The following is a 20,833-nucleotide window of genomic DNA, read 5'->3' as shown; positions in this document are numbered from 1 at the left end:
TGCCAGGGCAGCAGAGAGAGGCGCTCTGGGGACATACGCAGATCCACGATGTCAGCAAACACAGGGATGTGGGTCCACTGATCTGGTTCCAGGCTTCAGCTTGCTCTTGGGGCCTGATCCGGGCTAGGAGGCATTCCGTGCCACCATCGGCACTGATGTGTGCTCAGAGCTGGCTTTGCACTCAGAGCCCTGTGATCTCAAGAGCTCACGTCTGTTGTTGCTGCAGTGAATCAAGGTTTGCTGGTACTTTAGAACTCCAGGGCACTTCCATGGGCCCACTTTGTCCCTACGATGCTAGGATCATCCCTCCCTGGTGCCTGGACCATTCTGACCACACCTGCTGCCCCCTTTCACTCTGAACCTGTCCTAGTTTGGGTGATAAATGACATGATCACCCCACTACAGCAAACCTGGAAGGGAGGCCGCAGTGACCATGCCCACTTGATGGATGAAGGCACCGTGATTCAGGGAGATTCGGTGACTTCCCAGGGGCCCCAGCTGAGGGTTGGCAAAGCTGGGGTTTGAACAGGGGTCTTCTGTCTCCGAACTCCCACTTCAAGGGGAGAGGCAGGCAATACCTACCTGATGCAGCTCCTCCAGCTCCCTCTTTTCCTTCTAGAGCTTGGCGATGGAGTCTTCTTAAAGGGAGAGGTCCCCAGTCAGTGAACAGAGTTTGTGATCCAGGGCCTGGAGGTGGGGTGGGGGACTTTAAGGCTGGGAATATCTTTGAGGGCAGGGGGGAGGGGGTGCATGCTCCAAGAGAGGGTCCTCAGCATGGCTGCACCCCAGGGTCACCTGGGGGCCTGGGAGATGCCAATACCCAACCAAGTCAGGATCTCAGGGTGAGGGGGCAACGAGGACACCGTCAGGCCCTGGCTACTCAACGCCTGGTCCTCGGACAGCAGCCGTGGCATCGCCCGGGACTGTTGGGAACACAGCCCCTCGGCCCCACCAGACCTGCCGGCCCAGAGTCTGCGTCTTATCGAGGTCCTGGTGGTTCGTGTGCACCTCAGCGCTGGAGACACCCCGGTCCACCTTCCCTTGCTGGGGGGTCCCACCCATGTGAGGTTGGAAGGGGGCCTGGGGCTGAGGGCCAGCCACCCAGTACCAGGAGCTGGGGAGCCGTGTGCAGGGGCAGCAACTGCTTGTTTGGGCAGAAACTGAGCAGCTAAAGGTGACTCCACCTTACAACAGGGTTGCTTCTTCTGGGAAGAGGGGTGCGGATATGGTTGGTGGTGCAGAGGGGTGTTCCGTGAGGGGCCCCAGGGATGCTGAGGCTGAGTGGGCAGTGGGCCAGGCAGACACCCAGGAACCCAGGCACGAGGAGACCCAGACAGGCCCAGGTGTCCCCATGAGGGGAGCAGCCCTCAGCCCTGAGTCAACTGCTCTGTCTGACATCGTAGCAAGTGCCGTGCGTGGCTACTGAGCCCTCAGAGTGCAGCAAGGTCGACCGAGGAGCTGCCTCTGAAATTGTGCTGAATTAAGTTAAAATAGCTGCATCTGGCTAGCAGCTCAGTCCTGGGCAGCACTGCTGGGCAGTGCTGGGTGTGGCTCCTGCAGGGTGAGCCAACTAGGGGGTTCCCTGGCCCTGGGAGGACTAGAGTCAGGCCTGGGGCCTCCCCACCTGCTTCTCCTTCTCCATCTTGGCCAGCATGGTCTCCCAGGCCCTCCAGGTCCCGCCTGAGGTCGCTCAGCTCCCCCTCCAGCTTGCGCCTATCAGTGCTCAATGAGGCTGACAGGCCCTCCTCCTCCTCCAGCTGCTCTCGGGTGTTGGAGATCTGGCTCTCCAGCCCTGTCTTGGCTTTCATCGTTGGGGTCAGGCGCTCCTCCACGACCAGCAGGTTCTCATGCTCCTGGTGGAGGAAAGAGCGTTGGCCAAAGGCAGGGTCCCAGCACCTACAGGGGACAACAAATGCAAACAGGCCTGGGGCCCCAAGCAAACGTGTCCTGGAGGTTGGATGGAGAGCTGGGCCATCTCCAAGCTCCTTGCCAATGGGCGGGACCAAGCGTCGTCCAGGAGTGCCGTCCCCAGACCAGCCGCAGCAGCATCACCAGCAAGCCGGCTAGGATGCGACATCTCAGGCCGCACCTGTGGCCTGTTCATCTGAATCTGCATCATAACAAGATCCCAGGTGATCAGGTGCACCTCGAGGTGTTAGGAGAATAGTCTAGGAGAAGTCCAGGCTGTGCCATCTGGTCCTCTGACCCCGGGTGTGACGGTGCTTCCATTCACCCACGGGGAGGGGCCTCTCCACCCAAATGACTCCCAGCATTGGTTTAGCACTTTTGTGTTAACAATCCGGTTCCGTTGTCCACAGTTCCTCCTTTTAACAATGCTGAGAAGCAAGCCAGGCAGGCGTTGAGAGAACCAACATGCAGAGGGGGTGGAGTTGTCAGAAGGCACACAGGCAGTAAGTGGGGGTGCCCCCTGGGGTATCCCTGAGATGAGGTCAGATGGGGCCATGTGGGTAGAAGACGAGACCAGCTAGATGACTTTTAGTTTGTGGTATAAATTTACTGAAATTCACTTCTTTGCAAAATAAGGGAAAGGGTCATCATGAAGGTGCTTCTGTAAGGGGAAGATCGTTTTATCCCTGTGGTCTCACTCGGTCTCAGCCTCCCAAACATTGAATGAGGGTCCCAGCTGGAGCAACGCCTCCAGACTGGAGAAACCATGTTAGAGACAGCTTAGGGAAAGTGGTAAAGCTCAGGCGGTAAAGTGTCTGCCTGCAATGCAGGAGACCCGGGTTTGATTCCTGGGTCAGAAGATCCCCTGGAGAAGGAAATGGCAATCCACTCCAGCACTGTTGTCTGGAAAATCCCATGGATGGAGGAGCCTGATAGGCTACAGTCCATGGGGTCGCAAAAAGTCGGACATGACTGAGCGACTTCACTTTCAGGGAAAGCGGATGGATGATTCAAGTGCTAACACCATGATGGTCAAGGAGACACGGCCGTGACGGCAGGGAGGGTCGAGATGGCCCTGGGCCCCTCCCAGTCAAGGGTCTTCTACTGATAGCCTTGGGACCGTAATCAAGTCTCCAAAATTCAGTCAAATGGACTTTTATACCCTGAAGATACATATGAGAACTGGGTGTCTCAGGAGGTGATTGTGAAGGTCAAATCAGAGAAGGACCTCTGTAAACCAGCAGGGTCACAGCAGTGAACCCACTCATCATGCTGGGAGTCTGGCTTCCCACGGAAACTAGGTCATTTGTTCTCCCTACTGTGTTTGCACTTGATGGGCGAGGAAAAGGAATCAGAGAAAAGAGGGCAACTTCCCAAGGTTCTCAGGGGAGCCAGGGGCACTCCTCCCACCATCTTGTGACCGCCCCCATGTCTGGATAATCCCCCAGACCCAGCATGTACTGTATGTGTGTGTGCCCAGCCTGCTGCTGTGGGCAAACAGGAATTTGATGGAGATTTTTGGTAGCTGGGTCAAGGGTGACATGGCAATGAAGCAAAGGTAAGTCTGAGAGTTCCCCATGGCCTGGATGGACATGGCTTCTTGGAAGGTGACCCTCCTTTCTTGTTAAATCTACAGGGTTTTTTTGTTTGTTTGTTTTGTTTTATTTTGTTTTAGGCCATGCATGCAAGGCATGCGAAGATCTTAGTTCCTTGACCAGAGATTGAACCTGTGACCCCTGCATCAGGAGCATGGAGTTTTAACCACCGGACCACCAAGGAAGTTCCTAAATCTTCAGTTTTTATGGACAACCTGCTTGGGATGAGACAGGTAAGGATGTGAAGTTTCCTTTTAAAATAAAAATTTCAAAGTAAAAAAGGGAATTGATTTAAGGAAAGAGGGTCAGACATAGAACAGGCGGGGAGAGTACCATGATATCCAAATTTGAGAAATTCTTATTTAGCTCCCTCTGCGATCTCAAGCCCTCCAGCAGGCTGGCCTGTGCATGGCTACCTCTGGCCATGCAGAATTACTATCCACGCCCCTCACCCCCGCCCCACCTTTCTACTTGTGGTCAGCACCAATTGTTAGAAAGTCCTTTCCTATGGGGAGGAGAAAGAAGCTTCTGCGTGAGCTGTGGGGGGCTCAGGACCCCCAGAGATGACCTGTGGCCTGTCCACCCCTCCACGTAGCTGCCCAGAACACCCCGCCCCTCAAGACAACCCCGTCCTCCGGCCTCCTGAGTGCAGCAGCCCTGTCCCCGGTGTCCAGTGGTATGCTTCCTCATAACAGGGGGCCCCAGGCGGGATGCCAGGCCCCAGTATGACCTGACCCGCATGTAGTAGGTGGCTCGTGGACTCCTGCATTGGTTGAGAGTGGCCTGGTTGCTTGGGCACCTGCAGCCCCACCACCCGGCTGACTCACTCACCCTCACTGCCTCAGAGCAGCCTGGGAAAGGAGAGTCAGGATTCCACGGTTTCCTAAAGCCGAGGACATCACTGAAGGGGTTGAAGGGGCTTCAGCATGCCCAGGGGTGAGGCACTGAGCATCAGGCCCACATTTGGGGGGCACTCTCTGCATCCTCAGAGGGTTTTATTTTGAGGGATAAGTTGAAAGTTGGGAGGACACACCATCATTTTTCTCAGGGAGGAATCCACCCCTGTCTGAAAGGAGGCTGCACTCTTCCTCCAAGGCGCCCTCATTTCCAGACTGTCCCTGCAGTCTCCCTAATCCCTAAGAGGCCTCCCACCCCCAAGAGGCCCCTGTGCCTGGAACCGAGGCCCTGAGGCCCTCACCTTGATGTAGAGCTTCCACCAGCCCCAGGAACGCAGCTGCAGGAACTTGCGTGTGTTCCTCTGGATGACCTGCAGGCACATTCTGCAAAAAAGAATCTAGGGTTCCAGGGGTTAAAATGCAGGCGTTGTTGGGGAGGGTGATAGGGGACCGGCCTCCCCAGTGGAACCAGCTCCTGTCAGACAGCTTAGGGCTGAGTTCACTTCCTCCTGCATTGCCCCTCCTTCCACTCCCTCACTGGAAATCCATTTAGTCTTCAGATCCCATCTCTGCAGTCTCTGGAATCAGCCCTCCTGGCCCCTAACAGCTTTTTTCAACCGTCATCTGGTGGGGGCTTCTGGACACTGAGTCCCACCACTTAGCCCCTGACTTTTGTCCCTGCCTTTGGCCGGGTCACAGGGGTCCTGCTGGTGGCTTTCCGGACTTCACTACTGTTATTATTTCTTCACTGCTGTTTTTATTACTTATACTGTGACCACAAAGAGCCAGAGTCCACCACAGGGCCGCCAGAGCTTTTCTCAGATTACCATTTTAGGGAGATGGCTGAAAAACACGATTCTGAGGGCAGGGATTTGGAACGAAGACTTTTGGGTTCTGATTGTGACTTTCTCTGGCCCAGTACCTTAACCACCCTCTGATCTCAGTTTCCACATCTGTAAAATGGGGTTGCTGTCCTGCCACACCCCTCTCTCAGCATCATTATCTGGATCAAGTAAGGAGAAGGCTGTGAGATTGACTTGTCAATTGTAAAGAGAAAGGTTTGTATTAGGTGGTCCGTGTCAGGAGTTGAACTGTGTCCCCTCCTAAAAGATAGGCTGGAATCCTGCCTCCCAGAACCTGTGACTATGACCGTATTTGGAAATAGAGTCTTTGCGGATGGAATGACTGAGGTTAAGATGAGGTCGGACTGGAGTGCATGTGTGTGCGCTAAGTCGTTTCAGTCGCGTCCGACTCTGTGTGACCCCGTGGTCTCTAGCCCTCCAGGCTCCTCAGTCCATGGGATTCTCCAGGCAAGAATATTGGAATGAGTTGCCATTTCCTTCTCCAAGGGATCTTCCTGACCCAGGGATCAAACCTGCGTCTCTTGCATCTCTTGCTTTGGCAGGCAGGTTCTTTACCACTAATGCCACCTGGGAAGCCCCCATCCTGGAGTGGGGGGTGGCTAGCCTCAGAGGACTGGTGTCCTTAGAGAAAGAAGGGAGACATGTGAGGACAGCCCTGTGAGGATGGAGGCAGAGACTGGAGTGGAGCAGCCATGGGCTAAGGGGGGCCTGGGCCCCCAGGACTGAAAGAGGCAGGAGAGGCTGCTCTGCAGGCCTTGGCGGAGCCTGCCTGCCAAGACCTTCATTTCAGGCCCCTGAGCTCCAGGACTGTGGGAAACCAAGTTTCTGCTGAGGGTTCTTCGGGCCAGCAGAGACACTGTCAGCCTCCCTCCGCACTGCCCAGTGTCACTGGTGGGGCTGACCACCGTGTGTGGGCGGGGTCCCAGCTGCTCCATGTGACTGCTAAGGCTCCAGTGGGCCCACCCGCTTGGTGCTACCTTCGTTCCAGCATCTTCTTGAATTGGACCCTCACGAGGAAACCTCGGAGCCGATGCTGCAACATGGTCATGATCTCGGTGGGGCATTCGTCCCGCATGTCCTCGAGCCTGGCCAGGATGCCCGCTCGGAAGAACACCTCGGGGAAAGACACAGTGATCTGAGAATAGCCCAGCTCACCAGTGGCAGAGGCTTGGGGGGTGGATGTGGGGTGGCAGTTCAGAAGCAAAGAACGATATTTTAGAAGGGTCCTTCGGCGTTTGGAGACCCTGGTGCCGACGTCTGAGGCCCTTGGGAAACAGCTGGCGTCGGCCCGGAAACCTGCCCAGCAGAGCGTGCCAGCCCCAGCGTCTGTTTCCTCTTGCTCCTCGTGGACCTTCCTACGGGCTCCAGCCTGGCCTGGCACTTACTAACTGGGTCACCTCGAACACGTCCCCTTACAGCTCAGGGCCTCAGTGCCTCATCTGGGAAGTGGGGGTGTTGATCCCTCCCCTAGAGTAATCCTAGAGGGTTACTATACAAATGGATAACAGGAGGGAAGCGCTTCTGCAGGCTGTGAAGCTCTGAGTGCAATGTGGCAGACTGTTAGGATCCTCGCTGCTGTATAAGGCGACTGCTCGGCAGTGGGACACCAAGCTGCCTTCCTTTGTTGTTCAGTCGCTCAGTCGGGTCTGATTTTTGTGACCCCATGGACTGCAGCACGCCAGGCCTCCCTGTCCATCACCAACTCCTGGAGTTCACCCAGACTCACGTCCATCGAGTCAGTGATGCCATCCAGCCATCTCATCCTCTGTCGTCCCCTTCTCCTCCTGCCCCCAATCCCTCCCAGCATCAGAGTCTTTTCCAATGAGTCAACTCTTTACATGAGGTGGCCAAAGTACTGGAGTTTCAGCTTAACATCATTCCTTCCAAAGAAATCCCAGGGCTGATCTCCTTCAGAATGGACTGGTTGGATCTCCTTGCAGTCCAAGGGACTCTCAAGAGTCTTCTCCAACACCACAGTTCAAAAGCGTCAATTTTTCGGCTCTCAGCCTTCTTCATAGTCCAACTCTCACATCCGTACATGACCACTGGAAAAACCATAGCCTTGACTAGACGAACTTTTGTTGGCAAAGTAATGTCTCTGCTTTTGAATATGCTATCTAGGTTGGTCATAACTTTCCTTCCAAGGAGTAAGCGTCTTTTAATTTCATGGCTACAGTCACCATCTGCAGTGATTTTGGAGCCCAGAAAAATAAAGTCTGACACTGTTTCCACTGTTTCCCCATCTATTTCCCATGAAGTGATGGGACCGGATGCCATGATCTTCATTTTCTGAATGTTGAGCTTTAAGCCAACTTTTTCACTCTCCACTTTCACTTTCATCAAGAAGCTTTTGAGTTCCTCTTCACTTTCTGCCATAAGGGTGGTGTCATCTGCATATCTGAGGTTATTGATATTTCTCCCGGCAATCTTGATTCCAGTTTGTGTTTCTTCCAGTCCAGCGTTTCTCATGATGTACTCTGCATAGAAGTTAAATAAACAGGGTGACAATATACAGCCTTGACATATTCCTTTTCCTATTTAGAACCAGTCTGTTGTTCCATGTCCAGTTCTAACTGTTGCTTCCTGACCTGCATACAGATTTCTCAAGAGACAGATCAGGTGGTCTGGTATTCCCATCTCTTTCAGAATTTTCCACAGTTCATTGTGACCCACACAGTCAAAGGCTTTGGCATAGTCAATAAAGCAGAAATAGATGTTTTTCTGGAACTCTCTTGCTTTTTCCATGATCCAGCGGATGTTGGCAATTTGATCTCTGGTTCCTCTGCCTTTTCTAAAACCAGCTTGAACATCAGGAAGTTCACGGTTCACGTATTGCTGAAGCCTGGCTTGGAGAATTTTGAGCATTACTTTACTAGCATGTGAGATGAGTGCAATTGTGTGGTAGTTTGAGCATTCTTTGGCATTGCCTTTCTTTGGGATTGGAATGAAAACTGACCTTTTCCAGTCCTGTGGCCACTGCTGAGTTTTCCAAATTTGCTGGCATATTGAGTGCAGCACTTTCACAGCATCATCTTTCAGGATTTGGAATAGCTCAACTGGAATTCTATCACCTCCACTAGCTTTGTTTGTAGTGATGCTTTCTAAGGCCCACTTGACTTCACATTCCAGGATGTCTGGCTCTAGGTGAGTGATCACACCATCGTGATTATCTGGGTCATGAAGATCTTTTTTCTACTGTTCTTCTGTGTATTCTTGCCGTCTCTTCTTAATAGCTTCTGCTTCTGTTAGGTCCATACCATTTCTGTCCTTTATCGAGCCCATCTTTGCATGAAATGTTCCTTTGGTATCTCTGATTTTCTTGAAGAGATCCCTAGTCTTTCCCATTCTGTTGTTTTCCTCTATTTCTTTGTATTGATTGCTGAAGAAGGCTTTCTTATCTCTTCTTGCTATTCTTTGGAACTCTGCATTCAGATGTTTATATCTTTCCTTTTCTCCTTTGCTTTTTGCTTCTCTTCTTTTCACAGCTATTTGTAAGGCCTCCAATGAATATTCAGGACTAATTCCCTTTAGGATGGACTGGTTTGATCTCCTTGCTGTCCAAGGGACTGTCAAGAGTCTTCTCCAGCCCCACAATTCAAAAGCATCAATTCTTCTTTACTACCTCACAAAGCAGGCTTGGGACAGTCACGGTCGCTTGGATATGGGGTTGGAGCCCCCTCAGATGAATCCTCTATGTGTTCGCTTGGATACTGAGAGGAAAAAGGTGGAAAAGGATGCTTCTCCCCCTGCCCTCTTTCCGCCAAAACCCCAGAGTAGCCATTATAGGGTAGAGACATTGGGCTTGATATTTCCAAGTTACTTGTGGTTGAGGTTTGGTCTCTGGGGACAGTGAGGTGAGCATGTGGCTGGCGGGGCAGAGCCCACGTGAGCCAAAGTCACAGGCGGGCACACCGCATACAGGCAGAGTCATTCTGTCCCTTGTTCTGCCCCTGCTGCCAGAGTGGGCCTGGCCCCCAGGGAGTGGAGCTGTCCCTGGCAGCCCTGGGCCTTTACCTGGACCCGAGGTGCCCAATGCAACCCTTGGACTAAGCAAGGTGCAGTCTGCCTGCCCAGAGACAGCTGTGTCAGACACAGGCGATGTCAGCCCCGGCCTGCCTGATCACAGGACCTGCAGCTGGGGGGCGTGAGGCCTGCTCTGGTTCCCCTAGTTCTGTGAAATTAGGCACATGACCTCCACACCTTCTCCAGGCTTTCCTAAGTTTCCCACCCATCAAAGGTGGTGTAGGGGAAGGAGCTAGACTCCGAGGTTCTTTCTGGCTCAGGTATTCAGCAGTTCTGTGACCAAGTTCCCATAAGTCAGTTTAGTTCAATGGTGCAGGAGGCCAAAGCTTACGGTGCTGGCAGATTTGAGAACAGTGTTACAATCCCGCCAACACCACTGGCTACAGAGCAAGCTACAGGAAATTAGGGGCTCTCCGTTCTGTCCACCTGCATATCCCTAAGCCTGCACCATGCCTGGCACACAAGAGGTGCTCTGTACGTGTTGGACACACATGCAACCTGGAACTTCCCCGGAGTTCCAGCCACACCAGGCCAGCTGAGAAGCTGCACCTGCCTGCACCCCCCATGAGACCTGGACAGGCAGGCTACCCACTCAGGGCTGCTTGGCGGCCCACGCTGAGCCTGATGCAAAGCCAGTGCCCTTCCCACATCGCCCTGGCTGTCACGTCGGGGTGCAGGCAGGTTGGGCAGCTGTCGATGGACACCACCCACCCTCAGCCTTGCCCTTCCAATCCCGACAGGATTCTGCAGGGCAAGGAAGTGGAGCAGACACAGGCCCGTGAGTCAGGGTCGGGCATTCGCTCAGTCTGAGTCAACCCCAACTCACCTGCCAGCTCAGGGCCAGAGCTCGCGGTGTGGGTGGGCTGGGCTTTGGTGCTTCACCCCCAGACCTTGCCCATACACGTGCCATGGTGCCCTGGTCCAATCCAGGACCTTGATTCAGGTTGGCTCCTTTTATTCTTAGAAATCTGGGGCCCATGCAGTCCTAAGGAAAGTTCTGCTGTTGACTGAACACCGCTGTGTCTGAGCTGAGTTCTCATGTACGCTACTCCCAATCCTGTGAGATTGGATTTAGCAGCCCCAATTTTTCGGAAGAGGAAACAGAAGCTCTCAGCAGTTTGACGCAACTAGTTCACAGCTGAGCTGGAATTCACATGTCACCACCGACCTTCCTGGGACAAGGCTGAGGGAGAAGACCCTACCTTGGTGTGTCCAATCTTGTATTCATTGACATCCAGGTTGATGGACCCCAGGAGCAGCTCTGAGGCCTCCCTGTTGTTCACGAACCCCTGAGGAATCACGTCGGGGTTCAGCACTTGGTACCTGTTGGGAGAGACAATGACAGTCCCCATCCTCCCCAAGCTGGCAGCCCAGGAAGTCTGCCTGCACGGTCACCGTCCATCTGTGAGATGGCCTTTGAGTCAGGTGTTAGGCTTGGTTTGCCGAGGCCCATGGCAGGCAGAGGGAGGGGCCTTGCAAGAAGACACCAAAACCTTTCCTTCCTGATCTTTTCTTCCAGACCTGGCAGAACCACTCCTTTTCCTGACCTGCCAGCAGCCCCCTTTAGTCGTTCCTCAGTTAGGGACTTCAGAGGGCTTGGACAGGATGACCTCTAGTGACCCTTCCCGCACCATCATCTATGACCATGTGTTCTAACAGTTAGGAAGTAAAAGAACCCCTAAGGTGGAGGTCTCAGTTTGGGCTCCCCAGAAACAGAACTTGAGACCAGGGTTCAAGTGCAAGTAGTTTATCTGAGAGGTGGCAGAGCTGGGGAGTGGGGCAGAGGAGCCAGCAAAAAGCACGTTATCAAGTCAGTTATCACCACAGGCATCTGGGGCTTCATGCTACTGGGGGACCCTGGTGTGCGGGACCAGCTCCCCCTAGCTCACAAGAGCCTCTGTGCATCTCTTACCAACCCCGCGTAGAGTGATGTCACATTAGTAGCTTGAAATTACCACATGGTGGGAGTATTTATACCTTAGAAATCAGTAGATACTAAAAATCAGGGCTTCGTTTCTTTTCTTTTTAAATTTTAACTTGGAGCCCTGTTGTTAAACATTTACCAACACACAGCTGTCTGACAGCCAGTATAGAAGATGCCTCAGAGTTAGCCCATCACCAAGGTTGGGGAGCTGAAGTATTTATATGCCAACTGTCCTTAGTCCTATTGGTTGAGAGCTGCTCCTGGGCTGGGGTGGGGGTCATTAATTGCTGATCATTTCAGCCTGCCAAGAGCGAAGCAACTTTCGCAGCCAGAGAGAGCACCCAGGCAAAGAAACGGGGTGCTGGCCACTGAAAGTTGTGTCATTGTGTACAGAAGTAGTGACAATAAGACACTGTCCATCAGGTGCCCACAGTGCCTGCTCCAACGGGACTGTTTATCAGGAGCCAACTGCGGACACCGAGAACTGTGCTCAAGGCATCAGGAAGACACCGCTCACCTCTGTGTGAACTCAGTACTGCAGCCTGTTTGAGAAGCCCTTCCTACAAATCCGGAGGCCTTCCAAGATTCTGTTGCAAGCCAGCTGGTGCATGATCAGGTGGGCGGCCTTCACGCCTGCCAAGAGGGAGGAACAGGACAGGGAGTTACTACCCTGGGGTATCTGAGGCCACTTCTTGTCCCTCAAGGACGCTGACCTGCATATCCATGTCCTATCTCCTCCTGTCACTGCCCCGGAGGGGGGGTCCCAGGTCCCCCACAATTCAGCCAAGGACCAAAAGCTCTCCTGAGTGTGACTCTGGCTAGACCAGCCGCACTCAGCCATACAGAGTAGCAGCTATAACGTGCTCTTTGGGTGATCCATGGAGGTTGGAGGTTCTTTCAATGCCCTGTCCTGCCCCAGTCAACCCCAGTGACTACAAGTGGACTTAATGTGGCACGAACCCCAACTTCACACATCCTGAAAGCTTCCAGCTGGGAGGCATGTTCCTGTGAGGTACCTGATTTCTTGAACTCATGGGGGACGATACAGCAGACAGAATGTGGGGAGGTGCCATGCAGGGTGGTCATCAGCTTGTTCCACTGCTCCTGGGGGTGGAGAGAAAGGAAGCATTAGCTCCGTGTTGGTGTGACAGGACACCTGTGCTCAGAAGAGGTATTTGTTTAGAGTTTAATTAATTTAACTACGATTACAATTCAGTTCTTTGGTCACACCAGCCACTTCTCAGGCACTCACAAGCCATGTGTGGTTGGTGGCTATCGTACTGGACAGCATATTGGGCAGCGGCACCATATTGGACAGGAGAGAACATTCCACCATTGTGGAAAGTTCTGTTAGATAGCAGTGCTCTCAGAGGTCCAGGGACTTGCCCAGAGTGACAGGTTTTACAAGAGGGATCCTCTGAATTCAGTGCCGGCTCACTGTAGAATCTCGCTTCTAGAAGGAATCGTAATGCCTGTATGGACAAATCCCTCCCCATTCTAAACCTCCCTACTGAACCCTCCTCTTCCACTTGGGATGCGGTGGGGTGGCCCATTCTGCCTTGGGAAAGCCAGATCCTTGTGAAGCACTGAAACCATTCTATGTGCAACGTCTCCCCATTGGCTGCATTTCTGCACTTCGGAACATATTTCCAGTAATGCCCAAACTTTGTGGAAGTTGTGACCAGCCCTGAAGACCCACTGGCACAAGACCTTATGCATTGGTATTTCCACTTGTTATGTTGGCCAAGTCCCATCATCCCCTGGGTTTTCAGTCCGAAACAGTGCAGTTGGACTGGACCATCTCTAAGGGATTTTCCTGCCCTGTGGTCTGTGGTTTTTGTGGCCTCTGCAGAAGGAAACAGACCCCTTGAATGAAAGAGGCGACCAAAGGCATAGAAGTGGACTCATCCTATCCTGAGCTGCGAATTGGCAGCCCGACCACGTCTCCAGTGAAAGGGAGAGTTGGGGGTACTGGCCACCAGGCGGCCTCTGGGGCAGCACCTCCCTACTTAGGCTGTAGTAGCTGGAGACAGTCATGAAGGAGGACCCTCATTTCTGCTTCTTGCTTCCAGCTAAGGAAGAGAGAGAAGCTTGCTTCACGTCAGTGACAAGCAGATGGATCTGTGACAAGGATGTGTGTTCTCTGGTTTCAAAAAGGATTGTCTGGGGACTACCGAGGGGGGCCCTCCACACCAGGTAATTGAGATCTACCAGGGAGAGGGTGAACGGGCTGCCTGTGGCATAACTCACAGGGAATGTTGTGTGCCCTGGAGGGTCTGTGGCCCTGTGTGATTTAGGGCTGGCCCCAGGCCGCTTGCTGCTGCCGCTGCCTGGGGAGAGGAGCCCACAGACCATCCAGAGGAATTGCATGTTGGTGGCGAGCACACCTCTGAGCCCAAGAATATTTGCAGTTCTTGTCCCTCTGAGTGATGACCCTGTTGGGGGTTCCCCTGGGGCCACAGAACCTCAGCAGGGTACAAGGCAGGCCTGGGCTTGACATTTGGCTCAGACAGGAGAGCGGGAAGCAGAAAATAAGCACAGCGCATTTGGGTGTCCGCTTCTCCAAAGCAATATTGCTCCCCTTAGAGGTGGTATGGGCCCTGTGATCAAGTCAGCTGATGGAAGCTCCCAGGATGCTTCTGCATCACTTTATTGCACTAGCATTCATAGACAATCTCAAGCAACTTGTTATTCATTCATTTATTCAACAATAATTGAATACAAGAGTTTGGTTTTCTTCTTTCTTCTTCTCCTGGTCACTAAAGGGCATCAGCACAGAGAGACTGGACATACGAGGGAGCAGCCATACCCAGAACCTCCTCTTCTTTGAAGAGAAGGGCCAGGATCCCCAGGCTCGACTTTTGGAACGAGCCCACCACTGACTCATTCAGGGGGTCTTCGTTCTTCTCTATCCAGCCTGTGATGTTGTAACCCATCTGGAGGGGGGCAGACGCCAGTGGTTGCATTTCAACCCCAGGGCCACCTCACAGCCAGATCTTTGGTAGCGTCTCCCGGGGCTTCAGTTCTTGTCCTGATGACTTGTCTGGAGTCCTGGGATGGCCCAGAAGCCCCACGTCTTGGGCATTTGCAGTTTGCCTGTGTGGTGCACCCCATCTCTGAGCTGTGCCCACATACCAGGATTCCCCAGTTACTCTCTGCCAAGTGTGACCTTCTCTTGAATGTCTGGCTTTGCTGGTCACCCTGAGCCTCCCCAGCACCTGGGTCTCCTTCTACCCAGGATGGCTGATCTTACTTCAGTCTTAGCTATTGAGCTTGACCCATGGAATCCCGAGCCACGTAAAGAACTCCCTACAAAGGCATCTGTTCTCTCCTTGCTGAGAAGCTGAGAAGCACAACTCCACCCCCGCTCCCTGCCACATTGCCTGGTGGGAGGGGGGGCTCCATCCATCCAGCACCAAGGGCCCAGGTCGTTGGACACACACTGATGTCTGGTTCCCATTTTGCCAGGTGGCCCCAGCTGGAGAGGTACAGAGGAAGGCACCTTTCAGATCCTTCCCCTGAGCACGGAGAACCTAGGGATGCAGATGAGAAGCCAGCACCTTTGGGTTCTCCTTCTGCTACATGGTGTATGACATTCATCACCTCCAGGCCCCTTCTTAGAGCCTTCTTGGAAGTGCACAGGCCCCCCTTGACTTGGGATGTACCATTGCTACAAACACGGAACCCTCTTCATTTCATCTTAGGGGCTGAGGTGGAGCACTGCAATTCAGCCCCAAGCCCGGTCTGGGCAGTAATGGGCATCATCATGGTTGTGGAGGCCATAAAAGCTTGGCTCCAATACCCAGTCAAACAGCAGCTTTCCTGACACCTCGGTCCTAAGCCTGCCGTTTCCCCGAAACTAAATTCACAGAGGATCACCCGATGCTGTGGCACCGGAGGCAGTGGCATTGACTGCAGCACTGCTTTATTGGGCTGATGGAATTTTTTTCTTCTTTTTACAAGTGTTATTTCTTTTTCTTTCTTTCTTTTTTTTTTTGGCCATGGTGCGAGGCATGTGGGATCTTAGTTCCTCAACCAGGGATTGAACCAGTGCCCCCTGCAATGGAAGTTCAGTTCAGTTCAGTCACTCAGTCGTGTCAGACTCTTTGCGACTCCAAGGACTGTAGCGCGCCAGGCCTCCCTGTCCATCACCAACTCCCAGAGTTTACTCAAACTCATGCCCATTGAGTCGGTGATGTCATCCAACCATCTCATCCTCTGTCATACCCTTCTCCTCCTGCCCTCAATCTTTCCCAGCATCAGGGTCTTTTCAAAAGAGTCAACTCTTCCCATCAGGTGGCCAAAGTATTGGAGTTTCCGCTTCAACATCAGTCCTTCCAGTGAATATTCAGGACTGATTTCCTTTAGGATTGACTGGTTGGATCTCTTTGCTCTCCAGGGGACTCTCAAGAGTCTTTCCAACACCACAGTTCAAAAGCATCAATTCTTCCGTGCTCAGCTTTCTTCACAGTCCAACTCTCACATCCATACATGACTACTGGAAAAACCATAGCCTTGACTAGATGGACTTTTGTTGGCAAAGTTATGTCTCTGCTTTATAATATGCTGTCTAGGTTGGTCATAACTTTTCTTCCAAGGAGTACGTGTCTTTTATTTTATTTTATTTTATTTTCATGTCTTTTAATTTCATGGCTGCAGTCACCATCTGCAGTGATTTTGGAGCCCAAAAAAATAAACTCTGCCACTGTTTCCCCATCTATTTCCCATGAAGTGATGGGACTGGATGCCATGATCTTAGTTTTCTGAATGTTGAGCTATAAGCCAGTTTTTTCACTCTCCTCTTTCACTTTCACCAAGAAGCTCTTTAGTTCTTCACTTTCTGCCATAAGGGTGGTGTCATCTGCATATCTGAGGTTATTGATATTTCTCCTGGAAATCTTGATTTCAGCTTGTGCTTCATCCAGCCCGGCATTTCTCATGATGTACTGTGCATATAAGTTAAATAGCAGAGTAACAATATACAGCCTTGACGTACTCCTTTTCCTATTTGGAACCAGTCTGTTGTTCCATGTCCAGTTCTAAATGTTGCTTCCTGACCTGCATACAGTTTTCTCAAGAGGCAGGTCAGGTGATCTGGTATTCCTATCTCTTTCAGAATGTTCCACAGTTAATTGGAAGGGCAGAGTTTTAATCCCCTGCAAGTGTTACCATTTCTGACCAAGATCAAATGGAGGGCCGTAGACAATGGCATGGCCCTGGCAGGTCTGAGGGCATTCTTGGCTAGGTTGCTTTGGAACTCCCAAAGAGAGTTCCAAGAGAGAACGTCTCTCTCTCCCAGAGAGAGAAGTGAGGAGGAAATAGAAGTGGGAGGTCATTTCAATCAGCTGGTCGCCCTGTTAGATGATGGCCATGTTAGTAGAAGGCAGGAAGCCTCAGAGAGGGCATGGCAGGATGGACTTCCATGTGTGGGAGGTGGAGGTACTGGGCAGGTGGCCCCCGGGGGAGGTACTCACGGTGCCTGAGCAGTGGACGAGCTCAGGGTGGGCCTTGGGCCCCTTGCCCTTGTGCCCCTTGGGCTTAGGAAGTTGCTGGACTTACCCGGGTGGTTGAGGAACAGGGCTGCCTTGAATGTGGCATTTGTGGCCTTGGGGAAGATGGAGAAGATGCCCGTGGGCTGGAAGGAAAAAGGAGTGGATGGCATTAGAGGAGGCCAGCGAGGTGACTGGCACTGGTCTGGGGTTGGTGGGAGGGGTGCCCCACACCTGATGTGGCCAGCCAGGATGCAGAACTGGGCAGCAACCTCTGAGCGTGGTCTGGTTTTCCGTGGTCTTCAAATGCCATGGCTATTTAGACTTGAAAGAGGCTAGAATTCATCAGGTCCAAGAGAAGGGAAGACTGACATCTCTAGGGTGCTACGTAGCTCCCCAAATGCTAATCCCAGGTGCCAGGCAGACGTGACTCTCAGAAAAATCGTGACGTCAATGACACCTGTCTTCCCCATGTTTAATTCTCTTTTATCTGTTCCTCCTTCTCAGTGACATTCCTGGCAACCTGGGCCTCATGTGGTTCTAGGTTTCTTCCCACCAGAAAAAGAAGCTCACAAATGCCCTTAGTGATGCAATATGCCCTCTCCCGTGGAAGGTCTGGATTTCTGAAGCAGACTCCTAGAAGAGGGCAATGCTTGTTCCCAAAGCTCAAGCATGAGGGCCTTTTGGGTTCTGTGACAGCTGGACACAGAGTCTTAACTAGGCCATCTCACAGAGCATACTAGACCACAGGGAAGTCCCCACAGACTGTTTTTGGTGACTTTTCCAGGGAGGAAAGCCTCCCATTGAAGACCCCTGGCTTCCTTGATGATAACTTCTCTATGATGGATCCGAGGATGAACTTTGGAGACAAGGTATATTCTTTATTTTTTATCTCTTTATTTTGAAATAATTTTAGGCTTGCAAGACTAGTGCAAAGAATTCCTATACATCCTTCATCCAACTTCTCCAAATGTTACAGTAAACTCTGTAAAATAATGAAAACTAGGAAATCAACATCAGTACAATACTGTGAACAGACTCTGTTCACGTTTGTCATCGGCCTCATTAATGTCCTTTTTCTGTCACTTTTATGCATTTAATCAAACAATACATATCCTTTTTTATTTTCTTTTCCAATTAAAAAATTTATTTTGCTGAAGTATAGTTGATTTACAATGTTGTGTTTTTTCTGCTGTACGGGGCAGAGTGATAAGCTGGAATCAAGATTGCCGGGAGAAATATCAATAACCTCAGATATGCAGATGACACCACCCTTATGGCAGAAAGTGAAGAGGAACTCAAAAGCCTCTTGATGAAAGTGAAAGAGGAGAGTGAAAAAGTTGGCTTAAAGCTCAACATTCAGAAAACAAAGATCATGGCATCCGGTCCCACCACTTCATGGGAAGTAGATGGGGAAACAGTGGAAACAGTGTCAGACTTTATTTTTCTGGGCTCCAAAATCACTACAGATGGTGACTGCAGCCATGAAATTAAAAGACGCTTACTCCTTGGAAGGAAAGTTATGACCAACCTAGATAGCATATTCAAAAGCAGAGACATTACTTTGCCAACAAACGTCCGTCTAGTCAAGGCTATGGTTTTTCCTGTGGTCATGTATGGATGTGAGAGTTGGACTGTGAAGAAGGCTGAGCGCCGAAGAATTGATGCTTTTGAACTATGGTGTTGGAGAAGACTCTTGAGAGTCCCTTGGACTGCAAGGAGATCCAACCAGTCCATTCTGAAGGAGATCAGCCCTGGGATTTCTTTGGAGGGAATGATGCTGAAGCTGAAACTCCAATACTTTGGCCACCTGATGCGAAGAGTTGACTCATTGGAAAAGACTCTGATGCTGGGAGGGATTGGGGGCAGGAAGAGAAGGGGATGACAGAGGATGAGATGGCTGGATGGCATCACTGACTCGATGGACGTGAGTCTGGGTGAACTCCGGGAGTTGGTGATGGACAGGGAGGCCTGGCATGCTGCGATTCATGGGGTCGCAAAGAGTCGGACACGACTGAGCGACTGATCTGATCTGATGCATGTATATTCTTTTTCGTGTTCTTTTCCATTATGGTTTATCACAGGATACTGATGATAGTTCCCTGTGCTCTACAGTAGGACCTTGTTGCTTATCCATTCTATATAAAATAGTTTGCATCTACTAATGTTATATATTCTCCAGTGAGGACCATTTGCTAAAACATTGCCTATGATGTGATTACATGGGAGGCTATTAGACAGCCTGGTTAAAACCTGACTCTGCCTTTCATAGGATGGATGACCATGGACAAGCAACTTCATTTTTTGGTGCCTCAGTGTTGGGAATCTGTGAAATGGTTATAATAAATTACCCCCTGCACACAGGAGCTTGTGATGATCCGATGAGTGAAGGCATAATACAGCCGAGCTGACAGTGGCCACTGCAGTGGGTGTTGTGCCGTTTTAGAGAGGAAGCTTGAGGTCAGATAAACCAGAGCCATCAGCTGTGTTGCTGATTCCCCCAAAAGCACTGGCCCCAGTGAAATCCCCTCCTGAGACGTGCCCCAGTCAGGGTCCTTACCTCTCTCTAAGCCCCTCCTTCAAGAAGCGGGGTCCCTTTTCCTGGAGGTCGATGCAGGCCTGCAGGTCAAGGCCAAAATCTGTGAAGACCCATTGGATGTCCTCCCTCTTGCACGCCTCCTGCTCCAGCGCGAACATGTGGTGCTGGGAGAACTGCTGCAGCTTCTTCTTGGTGAAGCTGATGCATAGCTGCTCGAAGCTGTTGAACTGTGGGGTGAAGATAGAAAGAGGGGCAGCCCAGATGCAGACAGAGCCTCCCCCGGGAGGGGCGGAGGGCTGGGCCTCCAGCAGAGCTGAAGCTGGCCAGTGTCTGGCACAGCCGCAGATGTCGTAACACCAACTGGCCAGTCGGTGCTCCCAGGCCCCATGATAAGCCCCTCGGCCCCCTCCCCATGCAGGCACAGAGCGCCTTGCCCCATGCCCGCCCAAGCCCCCCACTGCTGCTGCAGCGCCTGAAACTCAGACTCCAGCCTCACGCGGTGCGTGAACACCAACGTGGGAGCAATCATTTCCTTTCTAGGGAGCGAAATCCTTTGAGATGCTTTGTGGGTCTGAACCCTGCCCCAACCTGGTGTGCCTTTGGATAGGTCTCTCTGTCTAGTTTTTCTCATCCTCATCTGGAGGATGAAGGGGTTTGAGGGATTTGCAAGCCTTTTTATTCATTTTTTTTTAAAACCAGAGACTGCTTTCTCTGAATGAAAGCCCACATGGAAGGCTCTTATGAAAAACAAGTCAGAGGAGAGGGGCCATTTTGATCACAGAGTCACCTGCATCGAGCATGTACGTGTGTCAGACACTGGTTAAGCTGCATCTGCAAGAATGATCGGTGACCCCATTAAAGATGGGGACCTGGAGGTTCATGGCGTGGAAGTGGCGGAGCTGGGAGTCCAGCCCTGTTTGTCTACTGCACACACCCCTCTGTTGGCGCAGGCGCTTTCCTCCCTTTCCAGCCCCACTCGGCTGGCCATCGGCAGCTGCCCAGGACTCCAGGCAGCACAGTTTGAGACTCTAAGGCCCTTTCCACCTATGGAATTAAATTATTTTGTTGTAGACAGCAGCCAAATTAGCCTTCTGGATCCTGAGAGAAATTGAAAGTGAAAGTCACTGGGTTGCGTCCGACTCTTTGCAGCCCCATGGACTATACAGTCCATGGGATGCTCCAGGCCAGAATACTGGAGTGGGTAGCCTTTCCCTCCTCCAGGGGATCTTCCCAACCCAGGGATCAAACCCACGTCTCCCACATTGCAGGCAGATTCTTTACCAGCTGAGCCACCAAGAAGCCCAAGAATACTGGAGTGGGTAGCTTATCCCTTCCCAGGTGCTCTTCCTGACCCAGGAATGGAACTGGGGTCTCCTGCATCGCCGGTGAATTCTTACCAGCTGAGCCGCTAGGGAAGCCTGATAGAAATGGGGCTAAATTATTTTTTAAAACCCTAGCTGTGGCTAACAGAAGTCCTGGAATAATAGGAGAGCAGAGCTGAAGTGCACCTTAAAAGTCATCACCTCCGGCCAACTCATTTTAGAGTTGAGACAGCTGAGGCTCAGACAGGGGTAGCCACTGTCCAAAGGCCACACA

General features: G+C 51.9%; 2 long non-coding RNA genes across 2 annotated transcripts in view; both read left to right on the top strand.

Moving 5' to 3' along the window:
• Nucleotides 1–13,952, top strand: part of LOC147344803 (uncharacterized) — a 32,900-nt gene extending 18,948 nt beyond the window's left edge. Inside the window, exons 2-3 of the long non-coding RNA XR_015154318.1 lie at nt 3,584–3,736; nt 11,633–13,952. This is a non-coding gene — a long non-coding RNA (uncharacterized LOC147344803). The remainder of the gene's footprint in view (nt 1–3,583; nt 3,737–11,632) is intronic.
• A 481-nt stretch (nt 13,953–14,433) lies between these two features.
• On the top strand, nt 14,434–19,061 carry LOC147344802 (uncharacterized). Its single transcript, XR_015154319.1, has 2 exons — nt 14,434–17,570; nt 17,904–19,061. It is a non-coding gene; the product is annotated as an uncharacterized LOC147344802 (long non-coding RNA).
• Nucleotides 19,062–20,833: the final 1,772 nt, after the last annotated feature.

This window comes from Bos grunniens, chromosome 25, assembly GCF_055505025.1.
Source record: "Bos grunniens cultivar Pamir isolate PY7600 chromosome 25, Bosgru_T2T1.0, whole genome shotgun sequence".
NCBI lineage: Eukaryota > Metazoa > Chordata > Mammalia > Artiodactyla > Bovidae > Bos > Bos grunniens.
Note: the sequence above shows the minus strand (reverse complement) of the source record. Positions and strands in the feature narration are given on the sequence as shown.